Here is an 18,279-nt window from a genome sequence, read left to right on the forward strand (position 1 = left end):
GACGCCTCCTTACTTTCTTTCAGACTTCGTGAGGAAGATGTGGCTGCAGTATGATCTGTTGGTGGCAGACATGAAGGCACGAGTGGCTCATCAGCTGGCGAACTGGCGGAGGGGATATCATGCAATAGATGCAGTGTAGTATGCACAGATTGATCTCGTCATTGCCTGAAATTCGCGGTGGATTGCAAGCGAAAGTTAAAGCTGTAGTTCCGGATGCTTTAAGGACTCATTGCATGACACATCGGGAGGTTCTGGTCACTAAAGAATTTAGCCTACGTGTTCATGAAGTGCTGCAAACGATTATCGAAACAGTTAATACTATAAAGCCAAAAGCTTTAAATTCAAGGCTGTTTAAAGTGCTATGTGAAGGAATGGGTGCTGAACACGTTCAGCTGCTGTTTTTTTAGTAATGTTCGATTGCTTTGCAGTGGCGAAGTACTAAAAAAAAGGTTTGGACTGAGGAATGAGGTATTGCGTTTATTAAAGGACTCTATGACAGACTGTTTCAGCAACGGAGATTTCCTTTTGCAAATGGCTTACCTCACCGACATTTTTGAGAAACTAAATATTCTTTAACGCTTCACTGCAAGGTAATCAGGCAACTGTGCTATCTTGGAATGGAAAAGTAAAGGTGTTCATAAACATATTAGAGCTATGACAAAAAGGATTGGAAAGTTAGATATGTCCCCACTGTAGTGTCACTGTTAGAGAAACAGAGAACAAAGCAAAGTAAATATTAAAAAATGACTTTTTTGTTAATGAAATAATTTGGGGGGGGGACGCTTTACTATTCTTCCTCGTGCAGGGGTGAGCAAGGCTGGGAAAAGGCTATCTGTGAAAAGTCTTCAGTAATAAAGCACAGCCGAGCGGTGCTAGGCGCTTCAGTCCGGAACCGCGCTGCTGCTACGGTCGCAGGTTCGAATTCTGCCTCGGGCATGGATGTGTGTGATGTCCTTAGTTAGGTTTAAGTAGCTCTAAGTCTAGGGGACTGACGACGTAATACGTTAAGTCCCATAGTGCTCAGAGCCATTTGAACCAACAAAGCACAGTAATCACAAATGGACGCGTTGCAAAACCTTTCTTCGCGAATAAATTCAGTATAATTTGAATATTAATTTCGATGTGACCCCACTTCGACTACTTGTGATCTTTATTTATAAAATAATATTAAAAATTAATATGTGACTTTTTAATCTTCCATGAGCTAACTGTTGTCCTGAAGCCATGTGTCAAGGGCAGTGTTCTTTGAACGGAACCTTTCAAGCACGAAAAATTCCCAAGTGGATTTAACTGTTACGCTGAACATTATTGAACATATTTTCCAACAGTGCTTCTAGCATGCTTTCAATATGCCTCTGAACGATCTTTAGGTGCACCGGTACTGCCTACAAAAAACTCATGTTCAGGTTCGAATCCCATTCTGGTTCTCTGTCTTAGTGTCTTCTGCTTCTTCTCTTTACGCTTTTGGCGATTTAGGGACGACGTAAATTAATCTAATACCTATTTCTACATCCTGCACTTTCTCGCTTTCCATAATCCGTTCATCTTTCCCTTTGCTCCGGCCGGTGCGGCCGAGCGGTTCTAGGCGCTTCAGTCTGGAACCGCGCGACCGCTACGGTCACAGGTTCGAATCCTGCCTCGGGCATGGATGTGTGTGATGTCCTCAGGTTAGTTAGGTTTAAGTAGTTCTAAGTTCTAGGGGACTGATGACCTCAGAAGTTAAATCCCATAATGCTCAGAGCCATTTTTCCCCCCTTTGCGTTTTTACTCCTTTCCTTCATCAAGTAACCTTTATTATTTTCCTCTCCTACTTCCAGCATCCATTGAACCCTTCTATCACAGTACGAAATAAAATTTCACTTTGAAATGTGTACTCTGTTACATCTATTTGCGCCGGGCTTTTTTTAGGGTTCTGTAACTCAGTTTGTAAAAACGGAACGATACGTTGCGCCGTTTCCGAGTTGATTAGCATTTGAGTTACCCAATGAGGCCGTTGGACACGCCAGTTGAAGTGGCCCGTCCAGAGACGGTGTCACCAACCGTGTACTTTGTTTGGTTTCCTAAAACAGAGCAAGAACGCAACATAAAAATTGGGCATGGGGCAGGAGTAAGGATCGAAACCGAGCCAAAGGCTGAGCGCCCTCGTGCGCTATCAGCTACGCTATGAGAACAACTGACACTAATTGTATCTGGCAGACCGACTGAATTTGCGAGCACAACGGCCTGATTCGCCACCTTTAGTGCTAATTAAGTCGGTAACGGCGCAGCATATCGAATTTTTTCCTTAACCATCATTTGTCATCACAGCCTACCCCGCAACACCCTCACAGCCTTTTCAGGCCGCTCACTACCATCCTCTATATATTACGAAGGCCGGTATTACACTATCAAATTTTCTTTGACGGAGTTTCTGTTCAAATAAAATTTGAGTTTGTAATAAGGAACTTTGTCAAAGTTAGGCATTGGTCACATTTTCTTTGGTCAAATCTAGCGCCTCACCTTGTATTTGGTCATAGAAAGCGTTCGTCTTCTGTTTTCTGCATGGCGAAATGCAACCTTTTGTAGCGCTAGCTTCGCTGCAGTTGTCGGCCATCTAACATTTATCAATGAGGCTTCGAAAATTACATGGTGCGTCGCACCTACAGTGAAACTGATAGGAAGTTTTGAAGCAGGTGAAGCACTGTATAACTTGAGGCATCCCAAATACATAAATGGACTAAGGAGAAGCAAGTGCGATAAAGAAAATTGCTGAGGCAATTAGCCACGAAGTACGGCCAGGCTGTACGACCGAGGATAAAAAGAACATCTATCATTTTTGTCGAAATAAAAATATGTACGAAACAGTTACTTGCCCTCAAATATTCCTTCTTCAGTGCTTTATGAATAGCTTCACACGTTTCTGGTATTATTTTGTCAATGTGCACAGCGGCATTCGAGTGCTGCACTAAACTAGAGTAGCTTTCCCCTGTTTCAAGAAATCACAGTGTTACTTTAAGTCTCTCTTTTGCGGATATAGAATTTCTGAGGTGAGTGTTCTGCTAAGTAATATGAGGAGCCACTTTCTTGAGAAGATATTGAAATGTACTCCCGTCCAGTCGCAAGTAATTTTCATGCGAGTTTACGCCCTCGACTTGCAAGTCGCGTAACAAATGTTGGACGCTTTTAGCATCTCGCTGTGAAACCCAAGGCTTCACCCAGTTACATTTCCTTTTTCTTTTCTCTGCTGCTCTTCCAAACTGAAAACACAGTACAGTTGTGGTACACACAAATGCAGTGCAAAGGATGTCTTAGTCTGACATTCTTAAGGAACTAAGTCAAAGATCTTTCTCAAAGAAAATTTGATGACAATATAATACCCCTATTTGCACCACGTCAATTACCTTTGTGAAAGAAAATGTGATGAATATTTGATCACATTTCTTTGTCAAAGAAAATGTGATAGTGTAATACGGGCGTAAGAGAGACTCACGTAACTGGGAAACCGGTTCCTACAGCAGGTTGCCTAATTAACGGACTCCAGTAGCAAGAAAATATTTTCAGTATTTTGCGTGATTATTGACGAAGTATAAAAATTTAAAATGCTACCATAATCTACTCATTACGAGTTATAACCGTCTGTTAAACGTTTAACACAATGAGGCAAGTATTACAGTTAGAAACTGTGTGTGCGTGTCTTGAGGCAGCGTAACTGATTCCGTACCCGGATTTTATTCTTGGAGTATTTGAGCATGAGAGCGCTTTGAGACTTCAAACGAACTTTAAGCGTAATTTCAAACCTTTACGAAACTTTTTCTCACTGACACGCCCCGCCAAATGGTAAAGGAAAAAAATTTTTTAACTGTTCATGCAGTAAAACTTCTGCGTCAGACATGACATTTTAATTTAGTCTAAACAGGAAAAGTGGCAGCATCTGTCGTAAGAGGTTTGAAATAATTTATTACAACAAATCGATTTCAGTCACTTTGTATGACTATCTTCACTGAAAATATTAAGGTCTTGAACACTCATGTACTAATAGCACGTATTACAACTTCAACATGTCGTCAGTATAGAAGAACATAGCAGCCAACGAACAAATTTCAAATTCAAAATTTATTCGTTAGCTGTTATGCTATACGCTTGGAATTCAGTTACTTCCATGCGATAGCAAGTCACTCTTTATTTTATAAGGTGGGGGTTCGCACATGTCAGATTTTTGTGGAACGAGGTCACAGATCGAAGAAGTTTAGGAACCACTGCTCATTGGTATTTCGAAATATACCTACATGACATCACACTCGTACGATGCAGCAACTAAATTATCTGTTGGAAACAAATATATCTGTTAAAATTCAAAATAAGTGAATAACATAACACAAAATGCAGACTAGAAAGACATATGAAGTTAACTGAAAACTTTCTCGTTTGAAATAAAGAAATATTCTTCCTATCGCAAAGCTCTAACGAACTTCTGAAAGACTTTATTCCTAAAACAAGCAATTAAGACATTAGAGATTTATGATAAAGAACATACGATGTTTTGCAAATGTATGTGAAGCTTACAATTGTATTGTGCACCACAAGAAGGTCACTCACATGTTTCTGTAGATATTCGATAACTTTTTATCATCAATTGTAAGTCCAGCTCCGCTAAATTTCCTCTCGCTGGAGGCTCTAGAGAGAGGTGAACATAGAAATTCTCTTTCCACTTGCTGCAGTTTGGGATAAAACGCTGCTCTTGACTTCCATCACTCCAGAAGTGACAGTCCCTAGTTTTCCTACCAACAGATACATGGAAACTCTATGGAAAGTCTTCTGTTCCTCTGCCCACGATGCAGAGACACTCTTTTCACGTTTTGAAGCCGTCGATGCTGAGGCTTCGTTTTCTGCATGACATTCTACATGTAATACAATATGCCTGCAGGGAGGAAAATATACGTTATATTACGTAGCTGCTAATAAATTTGGTGCATTGTTCACTTTAATTTATGTCTTTTTACTATTACACGATCAGACGCTGAGATGTCACTACTGATAAAATATTTACTTAGCATACCTAAATAAAATAGCATTTACCTTGAAGTACAGTTCATCTGGAACGCGCTGCGGTGCAAATTTCCCTCTCTCAGCTATAGAGAGTTGCTTTAGATGACGCGCCTGTAGTACCATAAATAATGCAAGGAAATGCATTCACTTTATTTCCATTTTTTCACGTAAAAGATTTCCAGCTCTCGCCGTCAGCAATGCTGTTTCCCACAAATTTTTGACAGTACTGAGACACACCGGATACTTTAAACACGATCTCTTATAGAACACCGATCGCTTAAAATATTTAACAAAAATATAAACCTTATTTGTTAATAAATGTGTCGTTTTACATATATGGGAGTAATTATCTTACTGTACGTAGCATTCTCACACAGTGTTCCTGAACCTTATACATAGATGGCACTAGCAACTGCAGCGTCGGACCACTGTCGGCTCCCATAGCCTTGAAATACTTCGTGAAACTGAATTAATATGTCAGCTACCTGATATCCCAGTACGAAAACAAGATTTTTTTCCGGAATTCAGGTAAAACGTCAGCAATTTGTTAATGCTGTATAAACACCCATTTTAGCACAACACACGCAAGTATTCCAGCGAGTCTCAACATGCTATTTTATGGTAAACTACAACTGTGAGTCTTCCACATGGCCAGTCCTTTTTTAATAAGTTAGGACATTTTTCGTTCATTCCAGTGATGGGTGAACGATAGGACAATATTCCTGCAATCATATATCCTTAAGGGTGTGGCTGCCGGTGCTGAGGGGGTGTCGTTAGGTTTCCTACCGTGGGGTTTGCTACCGTGGGATTTCCTACGAGCAGTGGCGCACTAAACCTGTCAGAGGTCCGGGCCGGCAAAAGAAATTGAGGCTCCCCTTTCTGCCCCCTCCCACCCTCCTCATCACCCTGGAGTTCTCCGAGAGTTTCAAACCAAACGGAAGGAAATCCCACATTGCTTATCATCTTCATTTTGTGTCGTGATAATTTACAAGGCATAACTTTATTTTGCGTAACACTGAAAGTCATTGCTCTCGTAATCTCGTTGCTATTATTTAATAGCTATGTTGCCCCTTCTACGACAGAAATCATTACGTGATTTCTGTTGTTCGAATCTATTATTTATATTTCGCAACTAAGTCGGCATAGAGGGAGCGGGGTGTATAAAAATGAATCCCTTTTTCCCAAACCAAAAGGAAGGTCACTGTCTACATAAAACTTCGTTCAGTGCATGGTGGAGGGTACTTTACTTACGGATTTCAACAAAAACCACAGTGTTGCTCCGATCTTGATGAAATTTTGTACATTTGATCTTCAAAACATGGGGAACCTCACCGTCTACGTGAAATTTCATACGGTGTGTGGCGGAGAGTACCTTACAACAGAATTACACACCGTTTGACTGATCAGCTTGGGAGTTGGCTCATGTATGTATGTTTTCGTGGTGAAGGCATTTATACAAGCCAACGTATGATGGATGGCGGAGGGTTGGCCTACCTTTAAATAAATTTAACATCGTTTCGTCAGTCAGCATGAAAGTTGGCAGATATACGTATTTTTTCATAGACGGGGAAAGGGGAGATGGCATGACAGATGCGGAGGAGAAGATATACGGAGAGAGGAGAACGTGATAGGGCCGGGGAAGGGGGAGGAGGTGCACCCAGAGAAATGATAGAAGCAGATTAAAAGAGAGAGGGAGCAGCAGGTAAACAGAGAAAGGGGGAAGGTGGTGAATGACTAATGGAACACTGTAATAAATACATAAATTAGGTTAAAGGCGCTACAGTCTGGAACCGCACGACCACTACGGTCGCATTTTCGAATCCTGCCTCGGGCATGGATGTGTGTGATGTCCTTAGGTTAGTTAAGTTTAAGTAGTTCTAAGTTCTAGGGGACTTATGACCACAGCAGTTGAGTCCCATAGTGCTCAGAGCCATTTTTTTGAACATAAATTAGGGGTGTTATTGTGAATTTGATGTACTATTAGAAAAAACGGAGGAGGCGGTGGAGAGAGATGGGAAGATGGATGGAGAAGGAGAGGAGGATGGAGAGAAGGAGAAAGTTTTGTGAGAGAGGGGGGCAGATGGGCGGAAGTAGGAGGTGGATAGAGAGACGGGATAGGACTAAATGGACAAGAGAGATGAGGAAAGAGGGGATGAACTGACATAAAACTGGGATGAATAAATATCCGGGCAACGCCGGGTTTACTGTTAGTAATTAGATAAATATTTACGCTACAATGGGCGTGTTCATCTGAAAGAAATTACAGAATATTTTCCTGTGGTTAGATGCGGCGTATAAAGTCTCGATAACTATAATGTTGTTCTTGATGTCTACAGATGATAAAATTCGTTGTTTAATGCAGATGACTCCACCAAAGTTCACCTATTTGGAATTTCATCTTTATAAAATGAACTGCATAATAATCAGCTGAAAAATGCTCCTGTTGGAGCACAATAAAGGCAAATATGATCGTGTTTAAAAGACTCTGACAGAAAAGTGGGCAACCAGCTGTCTGAGTCCTCATTCCACCTTCTTCACCAAAAATTCTGGAAGTTTCACAGGACGAGTGACCATGTTATGTAAGAAATTTTCCAAGTGAAATTTCACTTTTGTTGCGTTAAAAATTCAATAAATAGCAGATTTTGTATTAGAACTTTAGAAATACCATTAAAAGCGTACTTTTGTGAATGAGATAATTAGTTTCGTATGACATATATGACGAAACTCCAGAATCGGCAAGTTAACTTTGCGAGATTATTGATGCTGGTAAAATGTGTGCTGTATTCACACATACCGTTTTGAAACAAGAATATTTTTAAGGCCCACAGAAAATCCCAGAATTTTTCACACAGAACATCATGGTAAATTTTTTATCATCCAACTTTTCGAGTCTCTAGACCCTGTCCGTGGTGATTCTCGTGTTTCCGACTACAAATAAATGTAACCGTGAACTTTCCAACTGACATGAAAATAAGAACATCCCTTTACATTTTATCCAGGCTTAGAACTGGCTATGCACGTAGTACATAGGCATGTTTAAATGTTTTTTTTCATTTTATTTGTTTTTTGTTGTTTTTGTTGTTATTGTTGTATATTTTTTTGTTGTTTTTGTGGTTATTGTTGTTCAACATTACAGTAGCAAACTGATAAGCTTTTTTTATCAATCGCAATTTTTTATTCAATTTTTTGTAAAAAGGCTAGAGATTTCAAACACCTTTTTAAACCTGAAGAGTCTTCATACGTTTTCATAATGTCTTTTAATCTTTTGTCAAGATCTATGTACCTTCTCTTTCTTTTTTGAAGAGGTAGGCCAATGGAATCTTTTTTAATTTCAAAAATATCATTCACTGCCTCCTCCTTCAGCTTTTGAATCAGAAAGTACACATTTGGATGTTTCTGATTTATTGAGGAGGTCAGTTTTCTGTGCCAACCTTCGACAGCATTAGCCGTTCTGTGTCGTTGGTTAAAAACATTCCACATTCCAATATGTATATTAGGATTTTCCATACACTGATCAACTGCGATTTTCTCTCCGTTGGGCATTTGTTCCATTATTAAAGTCCACGCTTCATCGACAGTGTTAAGTGGAAGATATGCCACTGCAGCACACATGCGACAAAACAATCGGACTTCCTCCCTATCCCTATAGTCTTCCGTTAGTCCCAGTTCCTGTATCTTTTTCCACAGACACTGGTTAAAGTGAAAATTACAACCGGAAAGTAGTGTTTCAGGGAACACTGAATTCATTGCTTTAATTGTAACCATTTCAAAATCTAGCACTGCAGTTTTTGGTGACTACCCAGGCATCTTAGATTTCAATCCAGAAAAAAGTCTTTCATATGAATTTCGACTTTTGTCTGGCAGCAAAGCAAATAAAACAGGAAATATCTTAGTTGCCTCTTCTGTACTTACGATGCCGACATGGATTAAGTACAATTGTTTGAACTGTTTCGAACAGCTGTCAAATGTCCCATCCATAAGCACAGTTTCATTGTCACAAAGGATTTTCTCTGCTTCTTCGCAAGCAAATACTAGAAGTCTCTTGCCTGGAACAGAGCCATCATCAGTTTTCAAAAAACTATTACTTTCCGTTAATTTCAAAAGGTCTTCGCTAAGGTGAATTTCCGAACTAGAGCCAGGGTTCTGGGTTGTCCCAGTAGCTCCTCTTCTCGCCTTGCACAATTCAGTCTGGGAGCTGTCATAATTCGGAATATAAGCCACGAATTCTAATCCTTTATCTTTCAAATCTTGATATTCCAGCTTCAAAATTTGGGCTACAGCCACTGTCTTTTCTTCACGAAATATTTTTCTGCAATTGTGTAGTCTTTTCTTTATCTCCACATCTGTTTTGTCAGGTGGACAAGAATGTTGCTGTTGAGCAACGATTTCACCATTTGCAATTTTTAAACGGCCTTTGCGCCTACTCCTTTCATAAACTACGCATATCCAGTTCCTATATACTTCATTTTTCCTATAAATACGGTGGCGATGATCATCCTTGATAACACATGGCCTCCCTTTCGTTGTTGTTATCACTTCCATCGTGTACACTGTATAGAACAGAAGTCGTATAGGAAAACGCACGGAATGAAAGCTATCGACGACGACACTGTCTGAGAAACGGTGACAACACCTGCACTGAGGGTGAGCGACTGTGGTAGACAAGCAGTGGGGAAGGTTCTGTTCGCAAACACCTCGTTAGTGAACCGGCTGCTTGGGACAGCTTCGCTACCTGCTGCACCCTTGTAGGAAACCCCACGGTAGGAAACCCCACGTAGCCGCTGAGGGAGTGGTGGTTGTACGGAAGGCAACAATAGTTCACTAGTGCCTTTTTCACATTTGCCCCCTCCCCCTCCATCGGTAATAAACGTAACCCTCAGTAGATGCCTTTTAAATATCCCTAACTTGCTCATGTTATTTTCAACTTCGTCCCGTACATCTGAAGTACTTTTCTCCGTTCAGTATTTTATCCATCTTCAGCGACTGTATTTCTGTTTATTGACAACCACTTGTACAAAAGACACTGTAATTCCTTTTAATCGTGATTTTATTTCAATACACAGTGCATTTCGAGCTCTTGGCTTCAAGTGCTTTGGCAGCGAACATCGATTATTTTTCCAGGTTTAAGTTAATTCTGGTCCTGGTAAGATTACAAAGGTATATTACAAATTGGGCACATTGTGAATGTAAGTTTACAAAACTAATACGAATCGAAAAGTAGCTTACTGTCTCCAGTGGTAGATACATGGTTTTCGATGCACAAAAAGAGTCAACATGTTTACGTACATATATACACTTTTCGGTCCACAGCACATTTATAAACACAAGTCAAAACAAGCTCAACAGTTTCAAATGCAAAGGTGCTGCATTACTACAAATACACACTTGTTATTATTTCAAAAGAGATTCAAAGCCATTATACTATTATTTATAGAGAATATCATTCACAAAACAAGCATTTTTGAATACATGAAATGTAGATTATGTTATCAAATGGTTACACTAATAAATATTAGTTTCTTTGGGGGAAAAAAACTTGAAATTAATGAGAAACTGTGGCTGCCGAACTGTTCATTGTACATGTTTGCAAAAGATTTTACTTTTTGTAACATTATTTCTAATTGTTCTAGTAGCTCAAGTTGTTTACCATGGTTACAGTTAGTATCATGTGTGGAAAGTTATCACTGTTTTGCCTACGTAAAATGCATGGAAGCTCTTACAGTGTAATTTACATTTTCCACTCGTCCGTTAGTGGGGTGATTGTGTTTACTGTGTGAGGTAAATGGTGTCCAAGTTTGTGGTTTGTGTAGAGTGATATATCAATATTGGAGCTGCTAAGTAAGTTAGCATTCCCTATTTGGCACAGCATTACGAAAAATTGCTATCTTATTTAAAAACACCAATATTAAAATATCATGCTACACAACCTTAGACACCACTTACCTCACACAGAAAGCACAAAGATCCCAATAACAGAACATAGTGCAATATATTCATTACAATGTAACAGCTGCCCTGCATTTTACGTAGACAAAACAGGAAGAACTTTTCACACGTGATACAAAGAACACATTGATGCTTTTAGACTTAACCATTTCGACAAATTCACTGTAACCAGCCACATATACTTTAACAGACACAGACTGACAGCCGGCCGTAGGGGCCGAGCGGTTCTAGGCGCTTCAGGCTGGAACCGCGCGACCGCTACGGTCGCAGGTTCGAATTCTGCCTCGGGCATGGATGTGTGTGATGTCCTTAGGTTAGTTAGGTTTAAGTAGTCCTAAGTTCTAGGGGACAGATCACCCAAGTCCCATAGCGCTCAGAGCCATTTGAACTAAGTGACACACACAAACGGGCTAACTGTACACTACACAGAAAACCATGGTAAAAAACAATCTGCTAAAACAGAAGTAAACTGACACAAATTAAAATCTTCTGAAAAAAAAATGTTGAGTGAACAGAGTTTAGCAGCTATAGTTTTCAGTAATTTTAAAAGTTTAATTTTTCTGCTAAAGAAACAAGTAGTTAATAGTGCGACCATTAGATAACATTATCCACATTTTACACATTCACGAATATTTGTTTTGTAAACTATATCCTTTACAATCCTTAATCGGGCAGGTAGGTTAGAAAATTTAAAAAGGGAAATGGATAGGTTAAAGTTAGATATAGTGGGAATTAGTGAAGTTCGGTGGCAGGAGGAACAAGACTTTTGGTCAGGTGATTACAGGGTTATCAATACAAAATCAAATAGGGGTAATGCAGGAGTAGGTTTAATAATGAATAAAAAAAAAAGGAGTGCGGGTTAGCTACTACAAACAGCATAGTGAACGCATTATTGTGGCCAAGATAGACACAAAGCCCATGCCTACTACAGTAGTACAAGTTTATATGCCAACTAGCTCTGCAGATGATAAAGAAATAGATGAAATGTATCACGAGATAAAAGAAATTATTCAGGTAGTGAAGGGAGACGAAAATTTAATAGTCATGGGTGACTGGAATTCGTCAGTAGGAAAAGGGAGAGAAGGAAACATAGTAGGTGAATATGGATTGGGTGGAAGAAATGAAAGAGGAAGCCGCCTTGTAGAATTTTGCACAGAGCATAACTTAATCATAGCTAACACTTGGTTCAAGAATCATAAAAGAAGGTTGTATACCTGGAAGAATCCTGGAGATACTAAAAGGTATCAGATAGATTATATAATGGTAAGACAGAGATTTAGGAACCAGGTTTTAAATTGTAAGACATTTCCAGGGGCAGATGTGGATTCTGACCACAATCTATTGGTTATGAACTGCAGATTGAAACTGAAGAAACTGCAAAAAGGTGAGAATTTAAGGAGATGGGACCTGGATAAACTGAAAGAACCAGAGGTTGTAGAGAGTTTCAGGGAGAGCATAAGGGAACAATTGACAGGAATGGGGGAAAGAAATACAGTAGAAGAAGAATGGGTAGCTCTGAGGGATGAAGTAGTAAAGGCAGCAAAGGATCAAGTAGGTAAAAAGACGAGGGCTAATAGAAATCCTTGGGTAACAGAAGAAATATTGAATTTAATTGATGAAAGGAGAAAATATAAAAATGCAGTAAATGAAGCAGGCAAAAAGGAATACAAACGTCTCAAAAATGAGATCGACAGGAAGTGCAAAATGGCTAAGCAGGGATGGCTAGAGGACAAATGTAAGGATGTAGAGGCTTGTCTCACTAGGGGTAAGATAGATATTGCCTACAGGAAAATTAAAGAGACCTTTGGAGAGAAGAGAACCACTTGTATGAATATCAAGAGCTCAGATGGCAACCCAGTTCTAAGCAAAGAAGGGAAGGCAGAAAGGTGGAAGGAGTATATAGAGGGTTTATACAAGGGCGATGTACTTGAAGACAATATTATGGAAATGGAAGAGGATGCAGATGAAGATGAAATGGGAGATAAGATACTGCGTGAAGAGTTTGACAGCGCACTGAAAGACCTGAGTCGAAACAAGGCCCCGGGAGTAGACAACATTCCATTAGAACTACTGATGGCCTTGGGAGAGCCAGTCATGACAAAACTCTACCATCTGGTGAGCAAGATGTATGAGACAGGCGAAATACCCACAGACTTCAAGAAGAATATAATAATTCCAATCCCAAAGAAAGCAGGTGTTGACAGATGTGAAAATTACCGAACTATCAGTTTAATAAGTCACAGCTGCAAAATACTAACGCGAATTCTTTACAGACGAATGGAAAAACTGGTAGAAGCGGACCTTGGGGAAGATCAGTTTGGATTCCGTAGAAATGTTGGAACACGTGAGGCAATACTAACCTTACGACTTATCTTAGAAGAAAGATTAAGAAAAGGCAAACCTACGTTTCTAGCATTTGTAGACTTAGAGAAAGCTTTTGACAACGTTAACTGGAATACTCTCTTTCAAATTCTGAAGTTGGCAGGGGTAAAATACAGGGAGCGAAAGGCTATTTACAATTTGTGCAGAAACCAGATGGCAGTTATAAGAGTCGAGGGGCATGAAAGGGAAGCAGTGGTTGGGAAAGGAGTGAGACAGGGTTGCAGTCTCTCCCCGATGTTATTCAATCTGTATATTGAGCAAGCAGTAAAGGAAACAAAAGAAAAATTCGGAGAAGGTATTAAAATTCATGGAGAAGAAGTAAAAACTTTGAGGTTCGCCGGTGACATTGTAATTCTGTCAGAGACAGCAAAGGACTTGGAAGAGCAGTTGTACGGAATGGACAGTGTCTTGAAAGGAGGATACAAGATGAACATCAACAAAAGCAAAACGAGGATAATGGAATGTAGTCAAATTAAATCGGGTGATCCTGAGGGGATTAGATTAGGAAATGAGACACTTAAAGTAGTAAAGGAGTTTTGCTATTTAGGGAGTAAAATCACTGATGATGGTCGAAGTAGAGAGGATATAAAATGTAGACTGGCAATGGCAAGGAAATCGTTTCTGAAGGAGAGAAATTTGTTAACATCGAGTATAGATTTAAGTGTCAGGAAGTCGTTTCTGAAAGTATTTGTATGGAGTGTAGCCATGTATGGAAGTGAAACATGGACGATAACCAGTTTGGACAAGAAGAGAATAGAAGCTTTCGAAATGTGGTGCTACAGAAGAATGCTGAAGATAAGGTGGGTAGATCACGTAACTAATGAGGAGGTATTGAATAGGATTGGGGAGAAGAGAAGTTTGTGGCACAACTTGACTAGAAGAAGGGATCGGTTGGTAGGACATGTTCTGAGGCATCAAGGGATCACAAATTTAGCATTGGAGGGCAGCGTGGAGGGTAAAAATCGTAGAGGGAGACCAAGAGATGAATACACTAAGCAGATTCAGAAGGATATAGGTTGCAGTAGGTACTGGGAGATGAAGAAGCTTGCACAGGATAGAGTAGCATGGAGAGCTGCATCAAACCAGTCTCAGGACTGAAGACCACAACAACAACATCCTTTACAACTATTAATTTAATCAGCTTGTATCTCCTTTGAAATAATAACACCTGTGTATTTGTAGTAATGCAGCATCTTTAAATTTGAAATTCTTTGCCAATGAAATGACAGTTTCAGAGACTTTACTAGTCCGATACAGATATGATTTTATATATATAGATTGAAGCGGCGAGTGAAAATTGATGCCCGTTATTAACCATAAATGATACATGATTAAAAATTCAATTCACAATCATATTTATTGGAGTAAACTTAACCTTCTTCCCTCAACCCCTTCTTCAGATAATTATCGCGTTATTCACTAGTGTCAGCTATGAACCACATGACCATTGCAATTGCTGCAAGCATCTTATTTTCGACACCCTTGCGAAGAAGGGTACTGGGTGCCTGAAACCGGCACAGGAAATAAAATTTCTTTTATGCAACTGGTTGCTGATAGTTTCAACAAACTTTTCTGCATATTAGATGAGAACTTTGCAACGAATAGGACCCGGTTTTCGCACTGCAACTCTGACGAGATTGAATGCACAGTAAGAGTCAGATAATGCCTTTTAATGTACGCGCCCGACTTCACATCACTTGTATATACGCACTGTATATCCTGCAACACTTACGGAATCGTAGCTACAGGTATTCGTCTGCGGTTTTTTTTTTTTTTTTTTTTTTTCATGGTGAGACATTTCGGTGGGTGAAGAAGCAGGTCTCTTACACTTGGGGGTATTGTATTCATATTTCTGACAGTGTCTTTCCCAGATCTAGAAACCCTTTCCCTGCATCTCTTTTGCACTTTGCTACAACTTCCACAGAACAGTCAATTTGCTGACGCCGGAAGGTTGCCGCTACTATTGACCTGACTATCAGAAGAAACTTTGCAGGCATTCAAACTTCGCAACAGAGTGCTGACACAGCGGAAAGTTAATATCTCACGACAGCCGCTACACTCTTCAAAAAGGGAACCATCTTCTTCCTCCTCTACACATTTTCTAATCCTTGGACGTTGGAAGGACCTTTGCTGTTCGAAATGTATTGCTGACATAATAAAAGTAATAATAACATACGATTGAATGTGAAGTGTTTAGCTTTTGCGGATGACATTGCAATCCTCGCAAATAATAGAAAAGAAGCCACTAACGCCATAGAGAAGTTACACGAAATTGCACAAAGAACTGGCCTGCAAATCTCATATGAGAAAACCCAGTAGCCTACATAGAAAGAGTGCCACGAGACAAATTGCCTATTGTGACAACCCATGGGAAAATCGCACAAGTACCACATTTTAAGTACTTGGGAGAAATCATCCAGCCATCAGGGATCAACCTAAAGGCCAATGAGGAAAGAATAAAAAAACTACAGAAAGCATATAAACTCACGTGGAACTATTATAACAAAAAGTCCATATCCATTAACGCAAAATTGAGGCACTGCAACACTGTCGTACTTCCGGAGGCACTGTATGCATCTGAAACAACACAAATAGGTGGGCAAACTAAAATCAAAGAAACAGAGAAACAAGAAAGGAAAATCCCCAGGAAAATTTTTGGCCCAATACAAGAGCAAGGAATCTGGAAGAAGAGACCAACATCAGAATTATATAAATTCACAGACAAGATTACGGATACAATAAGGAAAAGAAGAATGCAGTTCTACGGACATATCCACAGGATGAATGAAAACAGAATTTCAAAGCGAATTCTTAAAGTCATCAACTCAGGCAGGGGAAAAACAAAATGGATAAAAGAAGTTGAAGAGGACCTCATACAAGCACACATAACAGTAAACGATGCAGAAAATAGAACTGAATTCAGGAACATCATCAAAAAACATAAATTTGACACCACAACACAGAAGCGACCAGGATGCAAATGGACAGCGGAGCGAAAGAAACAACACAGTGAACACATGAAGAAAATTTGGGCTCAGAAAAAAACATAAACAATCATCATAATGGAATTCAAGTTCAAACGCTCTCTTAAATGGGAATAATCGAAAATAATAATAAATAATAATAATAACATACGATAACTCAGAACGGGCTGGTCACATTGTCTTGCGCTGAACGGTCAGCTTAGGGCTACATTGGCTGGCTGCACATGAGCTGATGTTAGGGACGGTCCACGGATATTTCCGACGGATTCTGGAACACCTGCATTGTTCGCCTGTGCATTACTGGGGGCGCTACTTCTGGGAACAGCGGATCCGGCCTCATTAGCTGGGCGCGCACGTGCGGATTTCTGCAGCAGTGAGCGAGGCCACGTTCCTGCGATTTTCATGCGACAGCAAGTTCTAGTTGTTTCCACGTATGGACCACTGACCACAACGAAAAACATAAAACTGTAACGCAAAATACTTTGTTTGTGGAAAATGACCCAGGAACATTACGCGAAGAAGAATGTGTAAAAGAAGGGTGTACGAAGAGAGTGTTCTGTTTGCAGATGACGCTGTCATTTGCCGTCTTGTAAAGTCATCAGGTGATCAAAACGACTTGCAAAATGATTTAGATAAGATACCTGTATGGTGCGAAAAGTGGCAATTGGCCCTGAATAAAGAAAAATGTGAAGTTATTCACATGAGTACTAAAAGAAATCAGCTAAATTTCGATTACGCGATAAGTCACACAAATCTGAGGGCTGTAAATTCAACTAAATACTTAGGGATTACAATTACAATTAACCTAAATTGGAACGATCACATAGTAATATTGTGGGTAGAGCAAACCAAAGACTGCGATTCATTGGCAGAACACTTAGAAGGTGCAACAGGTCTACCAAAGAGACTGCTTACACTACGCTTGTCCGCCCTATTGTGGAGTATTGCTGTGCGGTGTGGGATCCGCATCAGGTGGCACTGACGGATGACATCGAAAAAGTACAAAGAAGGGCAGCTCGTTTAGTATTATGGCGAAATAGGGGAGATAGTGTCACAGACATGATACGTGAACTGGAGTGGCAATCATTAAAACAAAGGCCTTTTTCGTTGCGACGGGATCTTCTCATGAAATTTCAATCACCAGTTTTCTCCTCCGATTGCGAAAACATTCTGTTGGCATCCACCTACATAGGGAGAAATGATCATCACGATAAAATAAGAGAAAGCAGGGCTCGCCCAGAAAAATTTAAGTGTTCGTTTTTCCCGCGTGCCGTTCGAGAGTGGAACGGTAGAGAGACAGCATGACGATGGTTCATAGAACCCTCCGCCAGGCACTTTATTGTGAATAGCAGAGTAATCACGTAGATGTAGATGTAGACGTAGATAGACGATTTTCCAGCTATGGGCCAAAATGTAATAAAAAGTCAGTTACAAAATTTGAGATCAAGATTCAAAAAAGAAGTCATGAAGGTGGATTCGAGAACAGGAAAAGAGTGGAAACAGGAAAAGATGAATTATATAAACTAATAAAAAATTGCTTGTACTACGTTCATTATTGTATTACGCATTACTGTGTTACATCCTTATTTTACATTACAAGTTATGTTTCTTCACAACGGATGAAGAACGCCCTGTACTAGTATATCAGACCTTCAGGATTCTCAGAGGAGTGCAGACAATTCAGAAAGAAAATCCGCTCGCGTGTGGCCAGTTACTTCCATCTTCCCTACGTTGTCCGTTTCCCGTTTGCACCGAGCCCCGTTGACACCCGGGGTTGGTCGGTTACCTGACGAGCCGCGGGCCTTGACTGCGCGTCGTGGCTCGCTCACTCTGTTTCCGGTAAAGCTGAGCTCCTCTGCCTGCGGTACAGGCAACACAACGGAGCAATCGGCCGCAGGCGGGATCGGGCGGATAAATGTGGCGCGAGGCACGGCTCAGCTCT

This window comes from Schistocerca piceifrons, chromosome 7 (assembly GCF_021461385.2).
Source record: "Schistocerca piceifrons isolate TAMUIC-IGC-003096 chromosome 7, iqSchPice1.1, whole genome shotgun sequence".
Lineage (NCBI taxonomy): Eukaryota > Metazoa > Arthropoda > Insecta > Orthoptera > Acrididae > Schistocerca > Schistocerca piceifrons.